Below are 25,693 nucleotides of genomic sequence, written 5' to 3' on the forward strand. Positions count from 1 at the left end.
CCTGAAGACACTTTGTGGTACTTTCCAGAGCTTGAGTCTCCACGATCAGCACATAATGATTTGGCTAACTTTAAGTTTTCTGTCTCAAGATTTTTACTTCAATGCCCTGTGAGAAAGGAGAAGCCTGAAATGGCTCCTGACAATCCTATATTAGTAATAATCAACTCGTAAATGTTGTTCCTGACTGTGACGACAAACTTTGTTGGGAGAGAGAATGGCATCTTCTAGAATTGCTTCCAGGGACGATGTTATTTCTATGGGATATTATAAACGCAAAATGATGGTTAAATTTCAAGATGGCTGTTTTGGATAATTGCAAATGGTTTCTGAGTATTTGATAGGGTTTTTCTGAATTTCTTATTTGGAATTCTGGCCAGAACATTGTAAGAAGGTGCACCATATCTGCAGCTTGTACCCATAAATTGGTCTCGTAGTGCTATCAGCATCATGCCGTCATATCAACCAGGTAGAGACATTGTGGGGCCCCAATGTCTTCTTCTTGGAAGCTGTTCTTTGATGAAAATGTAAGCATTATTCATGTAGACATATATTCATTGAAAGATAAGATAAAGTCAAAATGGGCATGAAGGAAAGTAAAATATTCCTTCAAAATTGATCTTCTTTCTGTTCCATACCAGAAGACTGTTGACATGAGACAGAGTTTTGAATTTTTCTTTTAACATCATGCTTGGATTTAGAGAAGGATAGACATTGTCTAATTCTAAAACCATTTCTGATTCTTAAGTAGAGATGGAAACACAAAAGGACATCTTATAAAGCTGTAGCCCATACAAAGCACCTAACAGATTATCTCTCTGGGGGTGTGCCTCCTCACAGGTTTACAGGTCAGTATCTGCCCCCTTCCTGAGATATAAAGCATACAGTGTGACAAACAGAACCAGAAGAGACAGATCAGCTACTACAGGTGAGGAAAAAATGAAAATATTCCAGATAGTGAGAACAGTGTAAGCCATGGCTTAGAGGCTGCAGCAAAGTCAGCAGGACCTTTAGAGACATTCATTCCTATGCCATCAAAGCAGCAACAGCACACATCTAAGCCAGAAACTCTGGAAGGAACACACACTGTGTTTTGACAGTCCTCCAAATAATTCCAGTATGTGTGTAAGTTTTAGGACCTCTTATCCAGGCTACCAGCTCTCAAATGCTGTTTTCAGGTCACTTCTCTGTGATAGGATAAGAGGTGAAGTGGATGTAACTTCAGGTAAGTTTGGAAGTGCATAGTCTACATTGCTTTTGGAGAGCTTCCAATAAACATTAGCCATTGAAACGTTTTAAGAATCCTACAGTAAAGACCTTTATTTCTCATTCAGCTTTGGGTCTCTGTGATTCTGCCTATTGATACTTCCATAAATACCCTCTTAGGGATGTTATCCTCACTAGTCACATGGATGCGATGTAACCTACAGAAGATGAGGAGACTGTCTTCAAGTCACAGAATGTGTATCCATGTTGGAAAAGACCTTAAAATTTTTTGTGTTCTCAATACACTGCATGCTCTCTCCTTCCACTCTACTGTGTATCCAGGCATAACTCTGCATTATGTAGACCAGAAGCAGGACAAAAGTCTCTGCATTTATCTTGAAGGAATTTTCTGACTACTCATCCCTGGAAGATCTATTCTTTCCTCTGTGCTCAGTTATGAACCTGGTGACCCTGCTCCGAACACTGCCTTCATGACTGTGTGTATGTTTGATCCCTGCCTACACACACCATATACAATTTCTGAGTAATATTTCCATTTAGACAATCTGCTACACATCTACTTTTGTGCCTCTGATGCTGTTCCACCTACTGTCATCCCAGAAGACCATCTCTCTGATGGCTGTGACATCCAGATGCATCTGAGACTTTCCACAGGCTCCACAGAATGCCTGCTGCTTGTCATCACAGCCTGTGATTACTACCTTGCTATTTGTCAGCAACTCAGGTACCTGTGCACATGATCCACAGCTTTTTCTCAATGCCTCCAAGAGCCATCTGGGTATTCTATGTCATCAGGTAGTTGACAGAAACAGTCATTGCCATGAGACTGTCATTGTATGGCCACCAAGTATTTAGAAAGTTCACCTGCAAGGTCCTGGGTGTGCTGAAGCTGGCCTGTGGTGACATATCAGTTAAAAATGACTTTGTCCTTGTGGATGCCATCCTTCTGTTACCTCTACTCAAGTACCTCATTAGCCTTTCTGACATGCCAATCCTGGTCACCTTCCTAAAGGTGCTCTCAGCCAGCAGGCCCTGCAAATGCTTTTCCACCTGCTTGGAGCACCTTGTTGTGGTCCTATTTTTCTACAGTATCATCATGTTTCATGTACATGAAACCTATGAACACAAATGGTTATATCTCTAACATGGTCTTTACAGTCCTCTTCATTGTGGACTTCACACCCATCAAGCAGGAAGTGATCTGCAAAGATAGGGATCTTGACTTTCTGTTTGTGTCATCAAATGCCAATACCAATGCAGAGCAGATTATAGAACTATGGGGACCTCCACTGTAGAGACACAGTCTGTCTCACTAAGTCTGTCAGTCTGACTCCCCAGTTTTCTCCTGTCCTGAACTTGTCTGAGCTAGTGTCCAGCATTTTAATGTGATCTAATCTCAAGACTTCAGCCTTCGCTAGGTTCCTTCATTCACAACTATAATACCAGCATGTGTGGGGCTAAAGCAGATTGATGGTTAAATTAATGTCATCCTGTGCTACATAGTGTGACCAGTACCAAGAAAATAAATAGATACTAGACATTAGTATTTCCTTCTTAATGTGTCCTCAGTGGGCACTGGGAGTACCATTTTAAGTACTACTTAAGAGTGCATCATTTCCTGACTGACAGTCACAAATGGCTTCTCACTGCTCTCAAAAAGATGTTCATCAGCAGGACCTCACAGCTGCCTGCCTGCCTGCCTGCCTAGTTCCTAGCCTTCTCCCAGACTTTCAGTCACAATTGACAAATGTGAGTTTCGATCTTCCCTAAACTCCCTACCCCACAAACTATTGTGTTCTTCTTGTGAGGCAGTTATTATCAGCACTCATTCAAGAACACTTGAACTTTCTTTCCCTTTAGGCTCAAAACTGTTTTCTCCTCTCATTATCTTTCTCCTGTATCTTTGGTTTCTAATATTGTTTATGGCCAGATGGCATTTTTAGGAATGTATTTTTTATTGATTTTTATTGAATTCAACATTTCTCTCTATTCTCCTCCCTGCCTCTTCCCTACCCCCTTTAGCCTTCCCACAAGGTCCACAATGGGACCTTGATCTAAATTTGGTCAGGAGATTCTGTCTTTCTCTACTTCTCCTGTAGATTAGATCTGTGTAAGTCTCTTTTAGTGTCCTCATTTTTGGGTAATTTCTTTGGGATTGTGGTTTGTAGGCTAGTTTTCTTGGGTTTATGTTTAAAAACTACCTGTGTGAAGGCGTAAGTCACAAACAATGCCACACCAATTCGGGGTTATGATTATTAGGGTGGTATTTATTTAAAGGGGAAAAAACTTACAGATCACTGTCCCAGGCAACAGCCCTCTTCGCAACCAGGAAAGGAGTCTAGTCGCAGGCGGAGCAGGAAGTGAAGAGAGAGAGAAGAGGGAAGTGGCCGCTTTTTTAAAGGGAGAGAAACCACGCCCCAGTGGGCTGGTACCTCAGCGGTGATAGGCTGGAGGAGTGGGAGGACCTCCCGCAACACCTCCCCCTTTTGTTTAAATAAGAGAGTTCTAAACCTACTATGAAATTATATACAATAAGTACAAATATCCTATTCTAACTAGCTTAGGTCTTGTATACTAAATAACTTGGCCAAGTCATGAGAGAAAGTAACTACATTTATATAGTCTTCAACCCCATCGAAGATCTGAGAAGGGAAATAATGTTACCTGGGTAATTAGGAAGTTCAGTAAAACAACTTCCAAAACATGCAACAAATTACAGAGACAACTAGCTACCTGGGCAATCACCCAAAGTCACATTAGCAGCGTTAAAGCAACCAACTTTGGCTAAGGCCTAACATAACTGACATACCATTTTCTAAGGGAAGCAACTTTTCAAAACTATCTTACCCTGTCTTGGCAGGATATGACAGTCCTGTTTTATCCATTGATGCATGCTCTGTATCTTTGTCAGTTGTTGAGGTATGGGCATTTCTTTGCCCAAACGCCAGTTCTGCCAAAAAGAAAGGCTCCAGGTGGAGTGTCTTTGGTGCTCAACATTCTCTCGGGAATAGAGTGGTGTTGCCAGGAGCAATTGTGTCTCACTACCACAAAACTCTGAGTTAGATTAAAGGCCATTTTCTACAGCTCTTTGAAGAAGTTGAAGATTATCTATCTATACTGAGTATAATCTCTATATATCTAAAGAACCTGATTAGTCTATTATAAATGACAAACTTAGATGACTATTAGTCTATATAATTCTCAATATCTATCTAACTTAAAGACTAAGACAATAAACGACTGTGAAACAAATGAGGACAATGACCTCCAAATATAAACAATGTACAAATAAACATTGCAGTAGGTAAATATATATCAATACACAATCATTATATAAGTATCTTAATCAGAGGTAGAAATGTACACTGCAATATGGTAAATATATACAATACATATATATATATATCAATACAATATATGTCAATACATAAAAAAATGTTTTAAACAGAGGTAGAAACATGCATGCGTACAATAGTCAATATAATTTAACTTTGTATCAATATACAAGAATCTATAGCAATGTATTTGTCTAAAAACAGTAACTCACAATTACAAACCTATTATCCCATCATCCCTCTTTTTTTTCTTTCAAAATGATCCCTGAGCGTATAAAATTCCTCCCCCAACCCTCAATCATATACTAATTATAATCAACCCCTAAATGATGTCCCTAAACCCAAGGGCAAGTTTTATTGGGAAAGGGGACGTCGTCCTCTAGAATTACTTCCAGCTGTCATGGGGGCGACGTTCTTTCTGGGGGATCCTGTGAAAGTGAAATGATGGTTAAATTTCAAGATCAATGTCTTTTAAAATTGCCAATAGTCTCTGAGTATTTTGTGCAGGTCTGGACAAAATGTTGTATAAGATGTGCACCATTTCAGCTAACCAAGTTGGAACTGTCTTGTGCAGCTGATACCCAAGCAGGTCTTGTAGTAGCGCTATCAGTATCATGACGTCATATCAACCAGGTGGAGTTGTTGTTATGGGGCCCCATCTTCTTCCTGGAAACTTCAAATGTCACTTCAGGAAAAACTCATTGTTCATTATGAAAAACTTAAACATTAATCATATAGACATATATAGACATATATATATATATTCAATGAAAGACATGATAGATATATTCAATGAAAAGTATGATAGATATGAAGAAAAGCAAAGATGTTTTCTAAACTCATATTTCTTTCTGTCCCATATCATGGCTATTGACATGAGACAGAAACTCCAGAAACTCTGGGTTTTTCTCTTACTAACAGGCTTGGAATTGGAGAGGGACTGAGCCAGAGTCCAACTTCAAAACCAGCTTTATAAATTTAGAAATATGGTTTAATATTACTTACACAATCCATTCAGTTGTCTTGATATTTCCTATTGGGCAGGTATTTTTCCATCTGTCAGTATCCAAACATCCAGGGTCCCTTGAATTTCTCAAAGATGAGTGTTTTCCTGTGGAGATAAGAACAGAACCCTGCCCCCATTCTATGTTTTTTTTACCACCTGTATGAATATCATCATTGTGGATGAGTTGTCATTTCTCCTTTCCAAGAGGTTTCTCCTCTTCAAATCGAAACTTTATTAATTTTGATGGTATCCACAATTTTTCTTCTCCTGTGGAAACAAGAGCAAAACCCCTTCCCCAACGTAGCACATCTCCTGGCTTCCACTGAGAGGTCAGCACATCTTTGAAATAAATCGGTTGATTTAGTTCAGCAGACTTTTCCATTATCCAATGTCTTTCTGCTGCTGTCATTCCTTTCTCATTAGCGTTAAGAAAATTCAAGGTTAATAAAGCATTATGTAATCTATTTCTGGGGGTATTTTCAGTCCCTTTCTGTTTGTTCAGCATATCCTTTATAGTACGATTTGATCTTTCTATAACTGCCTGACCTGTAGGATTATTTGGTATACCTGTAATGTGTTTTATATTATAATAATCAAAAAAGCGTTTCATTTTCTTAGATACATATGCTGGACCATTATCTGTCTTTATTTGCGCAGGTATACCCATGATGGCCATAACTTCCAATAAATGTGTGATTACTGAATCAGCCTTTTCTGAGCTCAGGGCTGTAGCCCATTGAAAACCTGAATACGTGTCTATGGTGTGGTGTACATATTTTAATTTACCAAATTCCATAAAGTGGAACACATCCATCTGCCAGATTTCATTTCTCTTAGTACCCTTTGGGTTACTCCCTGCAGGCAACGGTGTTTGATTATAGAAAGAACAAGTAGGGCATCTCTTTATAATGTCCTTAGCTTGTTGCCAAGTAATGGAAAATTCTTTCTTTAGGCCTTTACTATTGACATGATGCTTCTTATGAAATTCCGAGGCCTGCAACACACTTCCAATCAATAATTGATCAATCTCAGCATTGCCTTGGGCTAGAGGACCAGGCAGACCTGTATGGGACCGGATGTGTGTTATGTACATCGGACAAAGCCTGTTCCTGATTATGTCTTGTACCTGGATAAACAATGAAGTCAACTCTGTGTCATCTGGTATAAATTCAGCGGTTTCAATATGCAAGATAACTCTTTCTGCATATTGTGAATCTGTAACTATATTAAGAGGTTCTTTAAAATCCCTTAGCACCATAAGAATGGCATATAATTCTGCCTTCTGGACAGAATTATAAGGGCTTTGTTCCACCTTACTCAATTCATCTGACTTGTAACCTGCTTTCCCTGATTTATTTGCATCAGTATAGAACATACGGGCTCCAGTTATTGGAGCATCACGTACAATTCTAGGAAGAATCCAAGAAGTTCTTTTTATGAGATTAAGTCTATCACTTTTGGGATAGTTGCTATTAATTTCTCCCAAAAATTTAGCACAAGCTCTTTGCCACGGTTCATTGTCTTCCCATAACTTTTTTATTTCTTCAGTAGTAAAAGGCACTATAATTTCTGCTGGGTCTATACCTGCTAGTTGACGAAGTCTCAGCTTACCTTTTATAATTAATTCAGAGACCTTTTCCACATAAGTTTTTAATTTTTTACTTGGTTTATTAGGTATAAATATCCACTCTAAAATAATATCTTCCCTCTGCATTAGAATCCCTGTAGGAGAAATTCTGGAAGGCAATATGACTAGGATGCAGCTAAGATTTGGGTTCACCCTATCCACATGTGCCTCCTGTAATTTTTCCTCAATCATTGTCAGTTCCTTTTCTGCTTCAGCTGTCAGTTCTCTTGGACTATTCAAATCTTTATCACCATCTAAGGTTTTGTTTAAATGAACTATTAGATCAGGTGTTATCCCAACAGCTGGTCGTAGACTGGAAATGTCTCCTAACAATCTTTGGAAGTCATTAAGAGTCTTTAACCGGTCTCTCCTAATTTGTGCCTTTTGCGTTTTAATTTTCTCTAACCCTATTCTGTAACCTAGGTAATTAATAGAATTTCCTCTTTGAATCTTTTCAGGGGCAATTTGTAATCCCCACCTAGGCAAGACTTTCTTTACTTCTTCAAACATCCTTTCTAAAGTATCTTTATTTGAATCAGATAATAAGATGTCATCCATGTAATGATAAATGATGGACTTGGGGAATTGTTTACGAATTATTTCCAATGGCTTACTTACAAAATATTGGCACAGTGTAGGACTATTGAGCATACCCTGTGGGAGGACAGTCCACTGATATCTCCTATTAGGCTGAGAATTATTATAAGTAGGCACTGTGAAGGCAAATTTTTCTCTATCCTTTTCTTGTAACAGTATAGTGAAAAAACAATCTTTCAAATCAATAACTATAAGAGGCCATCCTTTTGGTAACAGAGAAGGCAAAGGAATTCCAGATTGTAGTGGGCCCATAGGTTGAATTACTTTGTTGACAACTCTTAGATCTGTCACCATTCTCCATTTACCAGATTTCTTTTTTACAACAAACACAGGAGAATTCCAAGGGCTGGTTGATTCTTCAATATGGTGAGCATCTAGTTGCTCTTGCACCAGCTGTTCCAATGCCTGTAGTTTATCTTCAGCTAGAGGCCATTGTTTGGTCCATATTGGCTTCTCAGTTAGCCATTTTAAAGGTAGGGCCGTTGGTACCTCTAAAGGTTTGGTATTTGCTGTATGTTCTTGTACAGCCTGAATGGCTGGTGACCTTTTTCCATAATACCTCATCATATCCTTCCCAGAATTATGAGTTCCTGGAAATACAGGAATGTTAATCTGGGTATTCCATTGCTGTAGCAGGTCACGGCCCCATAAATTTATGGCAATATTGGCTATATATGGCCTTAGTCTTCCTATTTGCCCTTCGGGCCCTATGCATTCAACCCATCTTGTGCTTTGTTTTACACGAGATAGGGTTCCAATTCCCAGGAACTGAACATCTACCTCTTGAAGAGGCCAATTCGGATGCCAAGATTCTGGGGTAATGATACTTACATCCGCACCTGTGTCTAATAAGCCTTCAATAAAAGTGCCATTTATACAGACTCTTAGCTTTGGTCTTTGATCATTAATAGAAGTCTGCCAAAATATACGTTTACTCTGTCCTATTGGGTTTTTTGACTCATCCTCCACACGTAATTCTTCATTTAGACCAGTATTACTTTTTACAGCAGAAATTGGAGCTTTTAATTTTCTTGGTGAGGCACGTTCTCCACTGTGACTGGGAATGACTGGGCCACTGTTGGCTTGGGGGCCTGCGAGAGGCCCCCCAAGGAGTTTCCCGATGATATCGGATTGCCCCGTCTGTCTGTTGTTGACCTACATTCGTTGGACCAATGCCTGCCTTTACCGCATCTCCTACATATACCTGAAGGCCGAGGTCTCCTATTTTTGTCATTCCCAGAAGAGATATTATTCCTAGAAATTCTTTGCCTGCAATTCCTTTGCAAATGTCCTAATTTACCACAATTAAAACACCTGGCAGTTTGATGTCTCCTCATTGCTTTGGAAATCGCTTCTCCTACCCAAGATTCATCATTATAGCTAAACGTCTCAACATTCATCGTATGCTGAATCCATTCATCCATAGGTGCTGATCTAGACTTTAAAGGCCCAATTATCTTTTTGCATTCTATGTTTGCATTCTCAAAAGCTAGAGATTCAAGAAGTATTCGTCTAGCTTCTGGGTCTGTTACCCCTATGTCCAGAGCCTTAATTAATCTTTGCAAAAAGTCAATAAAGGGTTCTCTCTGTCCCTGCCTAATTCTGGTATATGATTCAACTCTTTTTGCTGGATCTTGTATCCTATTCCAAGCATTTAAAGCTGCTTGGTGACATAGACACAGTACTTCATTGTCATAAAGAGCTTGGACCTGTGGATCAGCATATTCTCCTGCACCAAGAATTTGATCTTGGGAAACCTCAATACCTTTTGCTCTTCCTTGCTGTTCCATATGTTTGGATTCTTCTCTGAAATAAATTCCGAACATCAAGGAAGGTCCATTATCTAAAACTGCAGACACTAACTGATGGAAATCATGGGGAGTAGCTCTAGCATTAGAAGCCCAAGTCCTTATCATTTCCTTTACATATGCATTGTGCAAGCCAAAATTAACAACAGCTTGCTTAATTTCTTTCAGATCATTCATTGCTATTGGCGTCCATCTAGCTTCTCTGACTCCCTTTGAGCCTTTAGAAGTTGATGCTTTTTCAGAATTAAGTATAGGGTATGTCGCTAGAACCCTGGGTAAGCCAGTTCTAATAGCTGGTGGAGGCCTTGTATCCTGTCCTTGTGCCTCCTTACTCTGTTCACCAGCTGCAATAATTTCCCCAATCTTTTCAAATCTTTTTATCATTGTCTCTCTTAAATCCTGAATCTCCTGACCTGTATATATTTCCAGTGATTTCACTGAGGTATCAATTTTTTGGTCCCCATTCTGCACCTGTGATTCCAAAGCTTTAATTTTTTCCTTCAAAGATAACATGTCCTCCTTAAACTTTTCTTGTATATCATGTAGATTCCCATCTTGGAGGTACATTCTGTCTGTTACCTTATCAAAACTTTGTGATAAAGTCTGAACGTCAAATTCAACAGCCTGAACCCTTTCAGGTAACTTTCTAATACCCTTGGATATGGAATCAATTTTGTCTGTCATAGTATCCACTTGTTCAGATAACCTCTGATTTTCAATAATTTTAATCCTGTCAATTAGTTGTTCATTATTAGTTCGTAAAGATTCTATCATTCTTAGGAGTGCCATATTCTTCTGTTCATTATTAGTACGTAAAGATTCAATCGTTCTTAGTAGTGCCATATTCTTCCTTAATGATAGAATATGGAAAAGAAAACTGAAGGCTAGTAACAAGCAAATTAAGGTATCCCCATAATCATATAAACCTTGTATGATGTAATTCATTGTATTAGTAAATATAAATTTACTAATCCATTGTATTAGTGAAAACAAAGCAGTAAAATTTGCGTTAGAAACAAAAACTGCAATATTACCTATTATCCAGCAGGTGGCGCTGTTGCAGAGTCGCGGTGAAAACATGGTCCTGTTTCAGTGCCTTAGTAGATGTTAAAAACTGGAAAATGCAAGTTTCTCAACAAAGTAAATGTAATTAAATCAATTCCTGAGACGGAACCAGAAACCCAGAATCCAGGGGTAGAGAAGAGCAATCTGGAAGCCGCTTATGCCTCCACGTGACAGAGTCACCCTGAGGGGTTGCAGCTTTCAGCAACCACGTGCTCTGGTTCGTGCCACTTAAGAGCTGTACTTGCAAGGGAGATTTAAAAATGACTCAGAAAAGAGCAAACCACGCGGCCAGAGACTACGCGGGCCTGTGGAGTTTAAATCCACGTGGGGAGTCCAAGGCCGCTGGCGGCTGAGGAAGGGGAGGGCTCCCGCCAAGCCGAACTAGAGCCCGCCAAGCCCGCGGCCGCCAAGCTGAACTTGCGCCCGCCAAGCCTGCAGCCGCCAAGCCGAACTTGGGGCCGCCAAGCCGAACTCGCGGCTGCGAGTGGGGAAAGGAGAGGTTCTATAACCAAACGTTGGGTGCCAAAATGAAGGCTTAAGTCACAAACAATGCCACACCAATTCGGGGTTATGATTATTAGGGTGGTATTTATTTAAAGGGGAAAAAACTTACAGATCACTGTCCCAGGCAACAGCCCTCTTCGCAACCAGGAAAGGAGTCTAGTCGCAGGCGGAGCAGGAAGTGAAGAGAGAGAGAAGAGGGAAGTGGCCGCTTTTTTAAAGGGAGAGAAACCACGCCCCAGTGGGCTGGTACCTCAGCGGTGATAGGCTGGAGGAGTGGGAGGACCTCCCGCAACACCTGTGAGTGAATCCCTGTGATAATTGTCTTTCTGTGTCTGGGTTACCTCACACGAAATAATGTTTTCCAGCTCTATCCATTTTCCTCCAAAATTTAAGCTGTCATTATTATTTTTCTGCTGTGTAGTACTCCATTATGTAAATGTACCACATTTTCCTTATCTATTCATTGGTCAAGGGGCATGTAGGTTCTTTCCATGTTCTGGCTATGACCAAAAATGCTGCTATGAACATAGTTGAGCACTTGTCCTTGTGCATGTTTGAGGATCCCTTGGTTATATAGCCAAAAGTGGTATTACTGGGTCTTGAGGAAGGTTGTTTCCTAATTTTTTGAGAAACCACCGTACTGACATCCAAAGGGGCTGTACTATCTTGCATTCCCACCAGCAATGCAGGAGTGTTGCCTTTACCCCACAACTTCTCCAGCATAAGTTGTCATCAGTGTTTTTGATCTTGGCCATTCTTACTGGTGTAAGATGGAATCTCAGAGTTGTTTTGATTTGCATTTCTCTGACAACTAAGGATGTTGACCATTTCCTTAAGTGTCTTTCAGTCATTTTACATTCCTCTACTGAGAGTTCTCTGTTTAGTTCTGTGCTCAGTTTTTTATTGGATCATTTGTTCTTTTGATGAGCAATTTCTTGAGTTCTTTGTATATTCTGGAGACTGTATGATGTGGGATTAGTGAAGATATTTTCCCATTCTGCAGGCTGTCATTTTGTCTTATTAACCATGTTCTTTGATTTACAGAAGATTTTCAGTTTCAAGAGGTCCAATTTATTAATTGTTTCTCTCATTGTCTGTGCTGCTGGGGTTATATTTAAAAACTGGTCTCCTGTGCCATTGCTTTCAAGTGTACTTCCCACTCTCTTTTCTATGAGGTTCAGTATGGCTAGCTTTATGTTGAGGTCTTGGATCCATTTTGGACTCGAGTTTTGTGCATGGTGATAGATATGGTCTATTTTCCTTCTTCTACATGTTGATATCCAGTTATGTTAGCACCATTTCTTAAATATGCTTTCTTTTTTCCATTTGATATTTTTTGTTTCTTTGTCAAAAATCAGGTGTTTGAATATGTGTGGATTAATATCTGGGTCTTCAATTCAGTTCCATTGGTCTTCCTGTCTGTTCTTATGCCAGTGCCAGACAGTTTTCAGTACTGTAGCTCCTTAGTAAAGTTTGAAGTCAGGGATTGTGATTCCTCCAGAAGTTCTTTTATTGTACAGGATTATTTTGGCTGTCCTGGGATTTTTGCTTTTCTATATGATGTTTAGTACCATTCTTTTGAGGTCTGTGAAGAATTTTGCTGAGACTTTGATGAGCATCTCATTGAATCTGTAGATTGCTCTTAGTAAAGTTGCCATTTCTACTATGTTAATTCTGCTTACCCAAGAGTATAGGAGATCTTTCCACTTTCTGGTGTCTTCTTCAATTGCTTTCATCAAGGATTCAAAGTTCCTGTCATACAAGTCTTCCACTTGTTTGGTTAGAGTTATTCTGAGATATTTTATGCTACTTGTGGTTATTTTGAAGGGTGTTATTCCTCTGATTTCTTCCCCAGACATTTTATTGTCTGTGTATAGGAGGGATACTGATTATTTTTTTTAGTTGATCTTGTTTCCTGCTACATTACTGAATGAAAGTCTTTATGAGTTGTAGAAGTTCCTTGGCATAATTTTTGGGATTGCTTATGTAAACTATCGTGTCATCAACAAACAGTGAGAGTTTGACTTCTTCTTTTCTAAATTGTATTCCCTTGATTTCCCATTTGTATCTTATTGTTCTGGCTAGGACCTTAAGAAATACGATGAATAGATATGGAGAGAGTGGACAATCTTTTCTCATTCTTGATTTCTGTGGAATCACTGAGAGTTTCTCTCCATTATAGTGTGTTGTTGGATGTTGTCTTGCTGTATATTGCCTTTATTATGTTTAGCATATTCCTTGTGTCCCTGTTCTCTCCAAGATTGTTATCATTAAGAGATGTTGTATTTTGTCTAAACCTTTTTTTGACATCTAATGAGATGATCATGTGGTTTTTATTTTTCAGTTTTTTTATATGGTGGATTATTTTGACAGATTTTTATATGTTGAACCATCCTTGCATCTCTGTTATGAAGCCAACATGATAATGCTGCCTAATGGTTCTCATGTGTTCTTGGATTTGGTTTGCCAGTATTTTATTTGGTGTTTTTGCATCAATGTTCACTAGTGAGATTGGTCTGTAATTCTCTTTCTTTATAATGTCTTTCTGTAGTTGGAGTATCAGTGTAATTGTAGCCTCATAAAAAGAGTTTGGCAATTTTCCTTACTTTTCTATTGTGTGGAATAATGTGAGGAATATTGGTATTGGTTCTTTGAAAGACTTGTAGAATTCTAAGCTGAAACCCTCTGGTCCTGGGTTTTTTTTTTGTTGGGAGACTTTATTTGACTATATTTATTTATTCAGCAATTATAGGTGTGTTTAATTTGCTTATCTGGTCTTGATTTAATTTTGGTAAGTGATATGTATCCAGAAAGTTGCCCATTTTCTTTAAGTTTTCCAATTTTGTGGAGTACAAGTTTTCAAAATATGACCTGGTGATTCTCTGTATTTCCTCTGTGTCTGCAGCTATGTCCCCCTTTCATTTCTGTTTTTGTTAATTAGATATTCTCTCTCTGCCTTTTGTTAATTTGGATAAAGGTTTGTCTATTTTGTTGTTTTCTTGAAGAACCTACTCTTTATTTCATTGATTCTTTGTTATTTTTTCTTTGTTTCAATTTTGTTGATTTCAGCTCTTAATTTGATTATGTCCTGCCATCTAGATCTCTTAGGTGAGTTTGCTTCTTTTTGTTCCAAAACTTTAAATTTTCTGTTAATTCACTAGTGTGGGATTTTTCCAGCTTCTTTATGTAGGCATTTAATTCTATGAACTTTCCTGTTAACACTGCTTTCATTGTGTCCCATAAATTTGGGTATGTTGTGTGGTCATTTTCATTGAATTTTAGGAAGTTTTAATTTCCCTGACTCATTGATGATTCAGGTTAACATTGCTTAATTTCCCTGTGTTTGTAGGTTATCTGAAATTAGTATTGCTGTTTACTTCTAGTTTAAACCATGATAGTATGAGAAAGTACATTGTAGTATTCCAATTTTTTTTTTGTATTTGTTGAGGTTCGGTTTGAGTATGTGGTCAGTTTTTCTATAAGTTCCATCAGGTGCTGAGAAGAAAGTATTTTCTTTTGTTTTGAATGGAATATTATGTAGATGTATGTTAAGTCCATTTGGGTCATAATATCTGTTAGTTCTCTTATGTCTCTGTTCATTTTTTGTCTGATTGACCAGGCCAGTGATGAGAGGGGAATATTGAAGTTTTCCACTATTAGTGTGTGGAGTTTAATGTATGTTTTAAGCTTTAGAAGTGTTTCTTTTACATATCAGGGTGCCCTTGCATTTGGGGCATAGATGTTCAGTAATGAGATTTCTCTTGATGGATTTTTCCTGTGACTAGTATGAAATGACCTTCTTTGTCTCTTTTGATTGATTTTAGCTTGAATTCTATTTTGTTAGATATTAGGATAGCTACACCTGATGTTTCTTATTTCCATTTGATTGGAATCCTTTTTCCTAACCTTTACTCTGAGACAGTGTCTGTCTTTGAGGTTGAGATGTGGTTGTTTTTTGTATGCAGAAGAAAAATGGATTGTGTATTCACATGCAATCTGTTAGCCTGTGTCTTTTTATAGGTGAGTTGAGTCCATTTACATTAAGGGATATTAATGACCAGTGATTGCTATCTCCTGTTAACTTTAGTATTCATTGTTGGTGATGTTAACTTGTGCATTTTCCCCTTCTTTGGAATTTGCTACTATGTGACCATCAATTGTCTATGTTTTTGTTGGTTAAGCCAATTTTCTTCAGTTGGAGTTTTCCTTTTAGTATTTTTTGTAGGGCTGAGTTTGTAGCTAGGTACTGGTTAAATCTAGTTTTTTCATGGAATGTCTTGTTTTTTTCCTTCTATGGTAATTGAAAGTTTTATTAGGTATAGTAGTCTGGGCTTGCATTTGTGGTCTCTTAATGTCTGTATAATGTTTGATCATGACCTTCTGGCTTTCACTGTCTCCAATGAGGAGTCAGGTATAATTCTGATAGGTCTACCATTATATGGTACTTGGCCATTTTCCGTTGCAGCTCTTAATATTCCTTCTTGACTCTATATGTTAATGTTTTGATTATTATGTGTTGAAGGGACTTTTTATGGATCCAGTCTATTTGGTGTTCTGTAAACTTCTTTTATCTTCATAGGTATATATTTCTTTAAGTTGAGAAAGTTTTCTTCAATGATTTTTGTTAAATATATTTTGTGTGTTTTTGAGTTGAGCTTCTTTTTCTATTTTTATTATTCTTTGATTTGGCCTTTTCATGGTGTCTCATATTTCCTGGATATTTTGGGTTAAGCTTTTGATACATTTAATATTTTATTTAACTGATGAGTTTTTTTCCTGTATTATATCTTCAGTGCTTGAGCTTCTCTCTTCCATGTCTTATATACTGTTATTCATGATTGTGTTTGTGGTTCCTGATCATTTTCTCATTATTTCTTTTTCTATAATCCCCTCAGTCTGTGTTTTTTTTTATTGTCTCTATTTTAGTTTTCAAGTCTTGAATAGTTTCTTTCATATGGTTGATTGCTTTTTCTTGGATTCCTTTAAGGGATTTGATGATGTCTTCCAATTTTTTTTTTGCCTTTCCCTCCAATTCTTTGGGGGAATTTCTCATTTCCTCTTTATGAGTTACAAACTCTTGAATTTATTTTTTAGGTCACTTTCTTCTGCTTCATCTATATTTTGTTGTTCAAGTCTTGCTGTTGAAGGTTCTTTAGGTTTTCCTGGTGTTTTATTGCTCTTTGTGGTGTTGCATATGGTTTTACCTTTTGTACTTTTATTCCACTCTTAGGTGCATGTTGCAGCTGTCTGAGATTCTATTGATTAATATTCTAGGTGTCCATGAATCCAAAGCTCAGATGATTGTTTTGTGGTACTATCAGTACTATAGTTCTAGTTACCCCATTGGTTATCCTGTGTTCCTAGAGATAGCTCAACATTCCTGGGCTTTGCTCTGCTCACTTGGAGTTTGCTGTCTCAGGACTACTTTGGCCTAGGTTACCAGCTTTGACCTGTTTCTGTAAATTTTGGTCTGGATTTCCTCCTGCAGAAGTCCCTGGCTTGGAGTTGGTCTTGCAAATATCTTTGCCTTTGGTCTATTGCTTCAGAATTCCCAGGCTCAAGTGCGCCCAGAACAGTAGAAGACCTGGCTCAGTCTTACTCCCTCAGAGTTCTCAGATTCACACTTGGACCTGCAGAGGTTTCAGTTTCCTGTCTATTCCCTTTGATGTCCCTGACCAAGGCCCTGAGCAACAGAGGTCCTGGATCAGCATTTTTCCCTCTAAGGTCCATGACTGACACTTGGCTCTGCAGAGATCTCTGGTTCTGCTTAATCCCTCAGAGGTCCCAGATTCAGTCTCAGAGTGGCAGAGGTCCTGGCTCAGAACCATTTCCTTGGAGGTCCTAGACTCACACCAAGACAAACAGGGGGCCTGGTCTGGCTTAGGTCTACTCCCTTGAAGGTCCCAGATTTATGTCCGGACCCTCAGTGGGCTCTGGCCCTGGTTCACTCACTCTTCAGTTACTCCCCTGTACCTGTTCCAATGGAGTTTGCTGTCTCTGTTCTACCCATTGGTTTGTAATATTATACCAAGATCAGGGAACAATAATCCTACTTTTCTAATATCTAGTCCGGCTCAATTCCAGTCCTTTTATACCTTTATGTAGTACATATATGAACATGATTATGTAGACACATTCATGGCAGCATGGTGTTCTCCCCGAGTATGAACAGAGCTGGATGAATTTCTTACAGTTTAGGCAAGACTTAGACCTCCGGGAGATGTCGCCAGAGGTTGAAGTTAGGTCTGTCAAAAATCACAAGAATCCAGACCTGTCTGGTCAGAGGACACCAAACACCCTGAACAACATTAAGCTGGGGTTCCTCTTCAACCCCACCCAACAACTGCATCTTTCAGTATTCCTGATTCATCTGAGGGGGCTTGTTCTACCTGCCATCATGTTATCATTGTGCTCTATCCTAGGTAGCTGCCCAACCTCCCTAGGGTCCCTTTCTGAGACCTTATGAGCAGTTGGAGCTTCAGAGACACTGAGGGTCTGCACTCCCCATGCACACAAGCCTCAATGGTAGGCATCATTGATTTGGGATTCCCTTCTGTATGGTAAGAACATGCTTTATTACCACTGTTTAATAAAGAATCTTTTTTGGCTTATGGCAGGACAGACTATAGCTAGTTTGGAAAGCTAAATTGAATGGGGGCAGAAAGAAGGCAGAGTCATGCAGATGCTATGTAGCCACCCAAGAGTCATGATGTGAAGTAAGAAACCATGACCCTCATAGTAAAATATAAAATAACAGAAATGGGTTAATTTAAGATTAAGAACTATATAGCAATATGCCTGTGCTGTTGACAAAGTAGTGTTGTAACTAATATAGTTTTGTGTGATTATTCAAGCCTGGGAGGTCAGGAAACAAAAGTACAGTCTCTATTTACACATCATCCACACCATATGGAGTGAGGTCTGACCTCCAACAGTGGTCTGCTGTTGTGGAAAATTATTTTCACTGTGTAAAGGTGCACTACATTTTTGCTGCCTTTTTAATTATGCAAACATGTTTTACATTTTTTTCTTTTTTTATTGAGAAAAGGAAAAAAACTATCCATCTCCTCCCAGCCTCCCATTTCCCTCCCACTCCTCCCAACCTTCTCCCCCTCCCCCAAACTCCTCCCCCCTTCCTCTCCAGTCCATAGAGCAGTCAGGGTTCCCTGTCCTGTGGAAAGTCCAAGGTCCGCCCCCCTCCGTCCATGTCCAGGAAGGTGAACAACCAAACTGGCTAGGCTCCCACAAAGCAAGAACATGAAGTAGGGTCAAAACCTGGTGCCATTGTCCTTGGCTTCTCATCATCCCTCATTGTTCGCCATGTTCAGAGAGTCCAGTTTTATCCCATGTTTTTTCAGTCACAGTTGAGCTGGCCTTGGTGAGCTCACAATAGATTAGCCCCATTGTCTCAGTGGATGGGTACACCCCTCGTGGTCCTGACCTCCTTGCTCATGTTCTCCCTCCTTCCACTCCTCATTGGGACCTTGGGAGGTCAGTCCAGTGCTCCAGTGTGGGTCTCTGTCTCTATCTCCATCCATCACCAGATGAAGGTTCTATGGTGGTATGCATGATATTCGTCAGTATTGCTATAGGATAGGGTCATTTCAGGTTCCCTATCCTCAGCTGCCCAAGGGACTAACTGGGGACATCACCATGGGCTCCTGGGATCCACTCTAGGGTCAAGTCTCTTGCCAACCCTAAGGTGTCTCCCTTAACTAAGAATTGTGGTTCCGTGCTCCCTTGTCCAACCTTCCTTTTTCCCAATCCTCCTGTTTCCCCAAGTTCCCCCCCCTCCTTCCCTTCTCACTTTTCTCTCCCCATCTCCCCTTACCCCCATCTCACCCCACCCCCAAGAACCCAATTTTCTCCCCGGCAATTTTGTCTACTTCCCATAGCCAAGAGGATAACTATATGTTTTTCTTTGGGTTCACCTTCTTATTTAGCTTCTTTAGGTTCAACAATTGTAGTCTCTGTGACCCTTATTTATGGCTAGAAACCAATTATGAGTGAGTACATCCCATGTTCATCTTTTTGGGTCTGGGATACCTCACTCAGGATAGTGCTTTCTATTTCCATCCATTTGCATGCAAAATTCGAGAAGTCATTGTTGTTTACCGCAGCGTAGTACTCTAATGTGTATATATTCCGTACTTTCTTCATCCATTCTTCCATTGAAGGGCATCTAGGTTGTTTCCAGGTTCTGGCTATTACATATAATACTGATATGACCATAGTTGAACAAATGTTTTTGTCATATGATAGGGCATCTCTTGGGTATATTCCCAAGAGTGGTATTGCTGGGTCCAGGGGTAGGTTGATCCCGAATTTCCTGAGAAACCGAAACACTGACTTCCACAGTGGTTGCACAAGATTGCATTCCCACCAGCAATAGTGGTCCCATGTCCAATAGTGGTCTACTGTTGTAGAAAATTATTTTCACTGTGTAAAGGTGCACTACACTTTTTGCTGCCTTTTTAATGATGCAAGCATGTTTTACATTTTATGATTAAATAAAATTAACCTGTGGTTAACAGGCAACATCAGCAACCATCTGACAGGAAGCTGTAGGGAGAAACTAAGTCTAGTGAGAGTTTTTAAGTGGGGACCGTGTAGAAAGACACTCCATTTTTCATAAATGCCAACAACAAGGACACATTAGGAACTTCTTATTCAACCTTTCTGAGCCAGCAGGAATTTCCCTCAACATTTAAATCCTGAGTTCAATAGAAGGATAAGAGATTTAGATATAGATTTACTTAGTGTCTTGTTGGGATCCCCTATCTCATATCTCTGTGAGTCTGAGGCCAGTGTCTGAGGGAACAAAATTCCTTCCTCACTGTATCCCATAGCATAAACTGCTGCTGATAAGTGTGGAGTTGCAATTGCTGTTTGGGACAGAAGCTGCTTGAGGTACAGTCAGTGTATTGAATGCAAAACATCTGTGTGGCCCTCCTGCTAGCTGACTCCAGGCCACCACAGCCCCTCAAAAGCACTCTGTCTGCCCTTTTGTGTTGGCCTCTGTCCACTGGGACTCAGTGAGGCAGGCTAGAAATAGCAAGGAAATAAAGGAGCAGGGCAAGGGATAGAAGCTGCTCTCCTTGGGGTCTAGTTGGTATATTTTCCTCACTAAGAGTCAAGAAAATTTGACACAAGTGATAAAACACGGATTTTCTGCAGAGGCAGTATGTATCATTCTAAAGATATCTCAAAGAGAATGTTCAAAATGATCAAGAACTCAAGATGGGCAATGGGGTTGTATGCCTCCAATCCCTGTATTCAGGAGGGAGAGGCACAAAGATCTCAATGAGATTGAGACCAGACTGGTCTACAAAGAAAGATTCAGGACAGCCAGAGTGGTTACACAGAGAAACCTTGTTGCCAGAATAAAAATAAATGTATAAAAACCTAACTACAAAACAATCAACAACTCTCTTTAATTAGGGCCAGAATGTCTATGTCTTGCATTTTACTGTGTTAGCATACCATAATCATCTCTAAATCTAATTAATACACCTTACAATTTCATTTAAAAAGGAAATACCTGACGATGAGGAATAAAACCTGGAAGGATGACTCAGCAGTTAAGAGCACTTACTGTTCTGCAGAGGATTCACACCCACATAGCAGATCACAACATAGATCCAGGTGACCCACTGCCCTCTTTGGCCTCCACAGACTCTGCAGAAATATGATGTGCATATATACACACACACACACACACACATATATATATATATATGTGTGTGTGTGTGTGTGTGTGTGTAGGCATAAATAAGTAATTTTTAAATTTGTATACTTCTGCTTTCAATTTGTACTAAATCTTTAAGTTTTATAAATTACATTACATTATTTTTTTATTTTTTAAGACAAGGACTTTTGTAGCCCATTGCTTGTCTGGAACTCACTATGTAGACAAGTGTCAGCCTGCCTTTGTGGTATGGGAAGTCCCTCAATATACAGTTGCTTTTATTAGTTAATGAATTGATATATAGAAAGAGTAGACAGAGTCAGAGGAGAAACCATGTAGCTGCCACCAGAGACAGATGCCTCAAACTTCGGGGATTAAAGGCATATACCACTATACCCAACTATGAATTACATCCATTGAGCTATCTGACAAATATTTAAGCATCTATTGTAAGGACACCTAAGCACAGTATCTCTCTCTATGTTGTATCTATCTTAGTTATACATACTTTTTCCCTCTATGTCTTTTTGAATTTTGGTGAAAATGGTTTTCTCTTGTATAGCCAAGGATTTGATTTTACCCAAGTGGTGGTTCCTAAGTAGAGATCTCCCCAAGGGATTGGTAGCAATGCTGGACTGAATCTCCCCCACTGTAGTTGATACACACAGAGTCCCAAGGGGAAGATACCACTGCTCATAGATATCTTCTGAGCATGCACGATTAGGGGCAGCAGTGTGGCTATGCTACTTTTTATTCAGTCTCTTACAAGATACCATCTTCCCTTACACACTTAGTGAATCGGCTTTTCTTGATCATGTGCTTATTGTTAACTAAGAAGTGGAAGGGGGGCACAGCAGAGACTCGTCTCGACCCTTCCGTCGTCCGTCTTGGGTATCGTTGCAGGATTCGGAGTACGCCCGAGGACCTCAGGAACCATGCCGAAGCCACACAGCGAAGCAGGGACTGCCTTCATTCAAACCCAGCAGCTGCATGCGGCCATGGCTGACACCTTCTTGGAACATATGTGCCGCCTGGACATTGACTCCGCACCCATCACGGCCCGCAACACTGGCATCATTTGTACCATTGGTCCTGCTTCCCGGTCTGTGGAGATGCTGAAGGAGATGATCAAGTCGGGAATGAATGTGGCTCGTCTCAATTTCTCTCATGGAACTCATGAGTACCATGCGGAAACTATCAAGAACGTGCGTGCAGCCACAGAAAGCTTCGCCTCTGATCCCATTCTATACCGGCCTGTTGCCGTGGCTCTGGACACAAAGGGGCCTGAGATCATCAAAGGGAGCGGCACTGCAGAAGTGGAGCTGAAGAAGGGAGCTACCCTGAAGATCACCCTGGACAATGCCTACATGGAAAAGTGTGACGAGAACACCCTGTGGCTGGACTATAAGAACATCTGTAAGGTGGTGGAAGTGGGCAGCAAGATCTACGTAGACGATGGGCTCATTTCACTGCAGGTGAAGGAGAAAGGCGCTGACTTCCTGATAACAGAGGTGGAGAATGGTGGTTCCTTGGGCAGCAAGAAGGGGGTGAACCTCCCCGGAGCCGCTGTGGACCTCCCTGCTGTGTCAGAAAAGGACATCCAGGACCTGAAGTTTGGGGTGGAGCAGGATGTAGACATGGTGTTTGCGTCTTTCATCCGCAAGGCAGCTGATGTGCACGAGGTTAGGAAGGTCCTGGGAGAGAAGGGCAAGAACATCAAGATCATCAGCAAAATCGAGAACCACGAAGGCGTCCGCAGGTTTGATGAGATTTTGGAGGCCAGTGATGGGATCATGGTGGCTCGTGGCGATTTGGGCATTGAGATTCCTGCAGAGAAGGTCTTCCTGGCTCAGAAGGTGATGATTGGATGATGCAACCGAGCTGGGAAGCCAGTCATCTGCGCCACACAGATGCTGGAGAGCATGATCAAGAGGCCCCGCCCCACCCGTGCTGAGGGCAGTGATGTGGCCAATGCAGTCCTAGATGGAGCAGACTGCATCATGCTGTCTGGAGAGACCGCCAAAGGGGACTACCCTCTGGAAGCCGTTCGCATGCAGCACCTGATTGCCCGTGAGGCAGAGGCTGCCATCTACCACCTGCAGTTATTCGAGGAACTCCGCCGTCTGGCGCCTATCACCAGCGACCCCACAGAAGCTGCTGCCGTGGGTGCTGTGGAGGCCTCTTTCAAGTGCTGCAGTGGGGCCATTATCGTGCTCACCAAGTCTGGCAGGAGTGCTCACCAGGTGGCCAGGTACCGCCCGCGTGCGCCCATCATTGCTGTGACGCGCAATCCCCAGACAGCTCGCCAGGCCCATTTGTACCGAGGCATCTTCCCTGTGCTGTGTAAGGATGCAGTGCAGGACGCCTGGGCTGAGGATGTAGACCTCCGTGTGAATTTGGCCATGAATGTTGGCAAGGCCCGAGGCTTCTTCAAGAAGGGAGATGTGGTCATTGTGCTGACTGGGTGGTGCCCTGGCTCTGGCTTCACCAACACCATGCGTGTAGTGCCTGTGCCTTGATGGCCCTCTGGAGCCCCTCTTCTAGCCCCTGTCCCATCCCCTCCCCCATCCCATCCATTAGGCCAGTAACGCTTGTAGTGCTCACTCTGGGCCAGAGTGTGGCGCTGGTGGGCTGGGACACCCCGGAAAATTACTGTTGCTGAAACATGGAATAGAGCCCAGCTGTCTGTCTATCATATGGCCCTACCCAAACCAGGGGTGACAGAGGAATGCAGAATTGGAAACCCTCTGGCTTTATCACAAAGGGGCAGCAACATCTCTTGTGTACTTTGCTCCTGTAGAAAGTTGTCCAGAGAACTCCCAGCCCTGGCCTGGAGTCAGGAGACAGCAAGAGTAGGGGCTTAGGGCGTGGGGCCCAGGTTCCTGTGTAGATAATAACCTCTGGCCCCCAGGCCGGACTTGCTTCCCCAACAGCTTTGGCCTCCCCCACTGCTCGTTGTGCACTTCTCAGCTGTCACTGCGGTCACACCCTGCACTCTCCACCTCCGTTCTACTGTGCAGCATCTCCAGGCCTGTTGCTATAGTGCCCACCTGAGTGTCAATAAACAGCAGCTGAAGCAAAAAAAAAAAAAAAGAAGTGGAAGGGGTAATAAATCAATATAAACTTCTTAAACAGTAATTGCGAAATGAACAGACGACCTTAAATGTCAGATCTTTTCATCCTTCTCTGCCATCACTAGGAATCTAGTTTAGGAAAAAATGAAGGGCACATGTATAGCATCGTGGTGCATAACTATAATTCTCATACTTAGGAGACAGAGATGAAGAGATTAGAAGTTAAAGAAACTCCACAAGCACAAAGTAAGGTTGAGATCAGCCTGGAATACATGAAATACATTCACACATGCACACATCCACATGCGTGCATGCATGCACATATGCACACACACACACAGAGAGACATAGAAAAAAGATATCGTTAATTCAATGATTAATATGTACAAATTTTACTTACAGCACAATATATGTTAATCCACATTACAAAAAATAATGAAAATTTGATGTGCAATTTGAAAACAATGTTTAAATAAATTTCTGTGGCATTCAATGGTGGTTTTCAACAGATATGAAAAAACATTTTAAAAGAAATATTGGATTATAGAAAATTATCATAGCTTAATCAGTGGGAGGGCAAAAGGGCAAATCATCAAATATTGCATTAGCTTCTGTCCTAATCTTATTTTATAAATTATCTCTCCCATGAAAAGTTGTAATGGTGTAAATGAATGCAGACAGATTGTAAAAATATATACAGCTTTAATGGGGAAATAGACTTACAGAACCACAGGTTCCCGCGGAGAACAGGAAAGCAGAGGGGGCGGCTGGGAGCATGCAGGCAATCTTTATAAGTAAAAAATATCCTTGGGGGACCCTGCCCCCAAGTAAAGTGATTGGCTAAGTCTCCCCTACAAAAAGTCTGTAGAAAATTCTGGAAAATTGTGGTGAGATGCTCACAGTTGCTTCCACTCTGCACAAAGATAACTACTCTTCTCCTTTTCAATACTGTTAGATATTTCTCTCTGGTTCATGTATTGAAGAGCTACTAGGCTCCATTTCAAAGCAGCTGCCTAATTTTCGAACTCAGTAGCTGTGTGTAAGATTTTTGGTTCCTTGAAATTCATAAAGATGTCTTTAAAGGTTCCTTCGCATCTTTCTTTTTAATATTTTGAGCAGTTTATGAGCAATTGGTATTGTTTCTTTAAATGCTGGGTAAATTGACCAGAAAAGTAACTGGGCTTATGCTTTTTATTATTGCCAATTCAACCTTTTTATTGAGGATAAGTTTATTGAGGATAGTTTGCTCCCAACTGCTTTGAGGAAACAACATGCCAACAAAGCACATGGGGAAGAAACAACTTATTCCATGTTCTCGAAGCAGGAACTGACGCAGGTCCCATGGTAGGGTGCTGCTTACTGGCTTGCTTCTCAGGGCTTGTTCAATCTGATTTCTTACAGCACCCAGGGACACCAGACCCAGAATGAAACCACCCACAATGGCCTGGGCCCTTCCATATGCATCATTAATCAAGAAAATGCCCTACAGAATTGTCTTCAGTCTATCTGATGGAGGTGCTTTCTCAATTAGGTTTCTCTACCAAGACAACTCTAGCTTGTGCCAAGCTAATGGACAATTAATCAGAACAAAGTCTACTCAGAATTTCTATTTCTTCTGGGTGGGTGAGTTTGGGTGTGTGTAACATGCATGCATACATGCATAAACATGGGTGTGATTAAATGTGTATGAACGCTGGTGTGTGTGCACTTCAAGTGTTACAGCTCCAGAAGAAAAGTGTCCTAACTTGTCAGGACGTCAGGTTAT

At 40.7% G+C, this 25,693-nt stretch overlaps 2 pseudogenes; both read left to right on the plus strand.

Annotated features, from left to right (window-relative positions):
• Nucleotides 1–277: 277 nt before the first annotated feature.
• Nucleotides 278–2,519, plus strand: LOC121458683 (annotated as a pseudogene).
• Nucleotides 2,520–21,703: 19,184 nt separating this feature from the next.
• On the plus strand, nt 21,704–23,798 carry LOC121459108 (annotated as a pseudogene).
• The last annotated feature ends 1,895 nt before the right edge of the window (nt 23,799–25,693 follow it).

This window comes from Microtus oregoni, unplaced genomic scaffold (genome assembly GCF_018167655.1).
Source record: "Microtus oregoni isolate MIOR12 unplaced genomic scaffold, Mior012 000018F_ref0000195, whole genome shotgun sequence".
Classification (NCBI taxonomy): Eukaryota; Metazoa; Chordata; class Mammalia; order Rodentia; family Cricetidae; genus Microtus; species Microtus oregoni.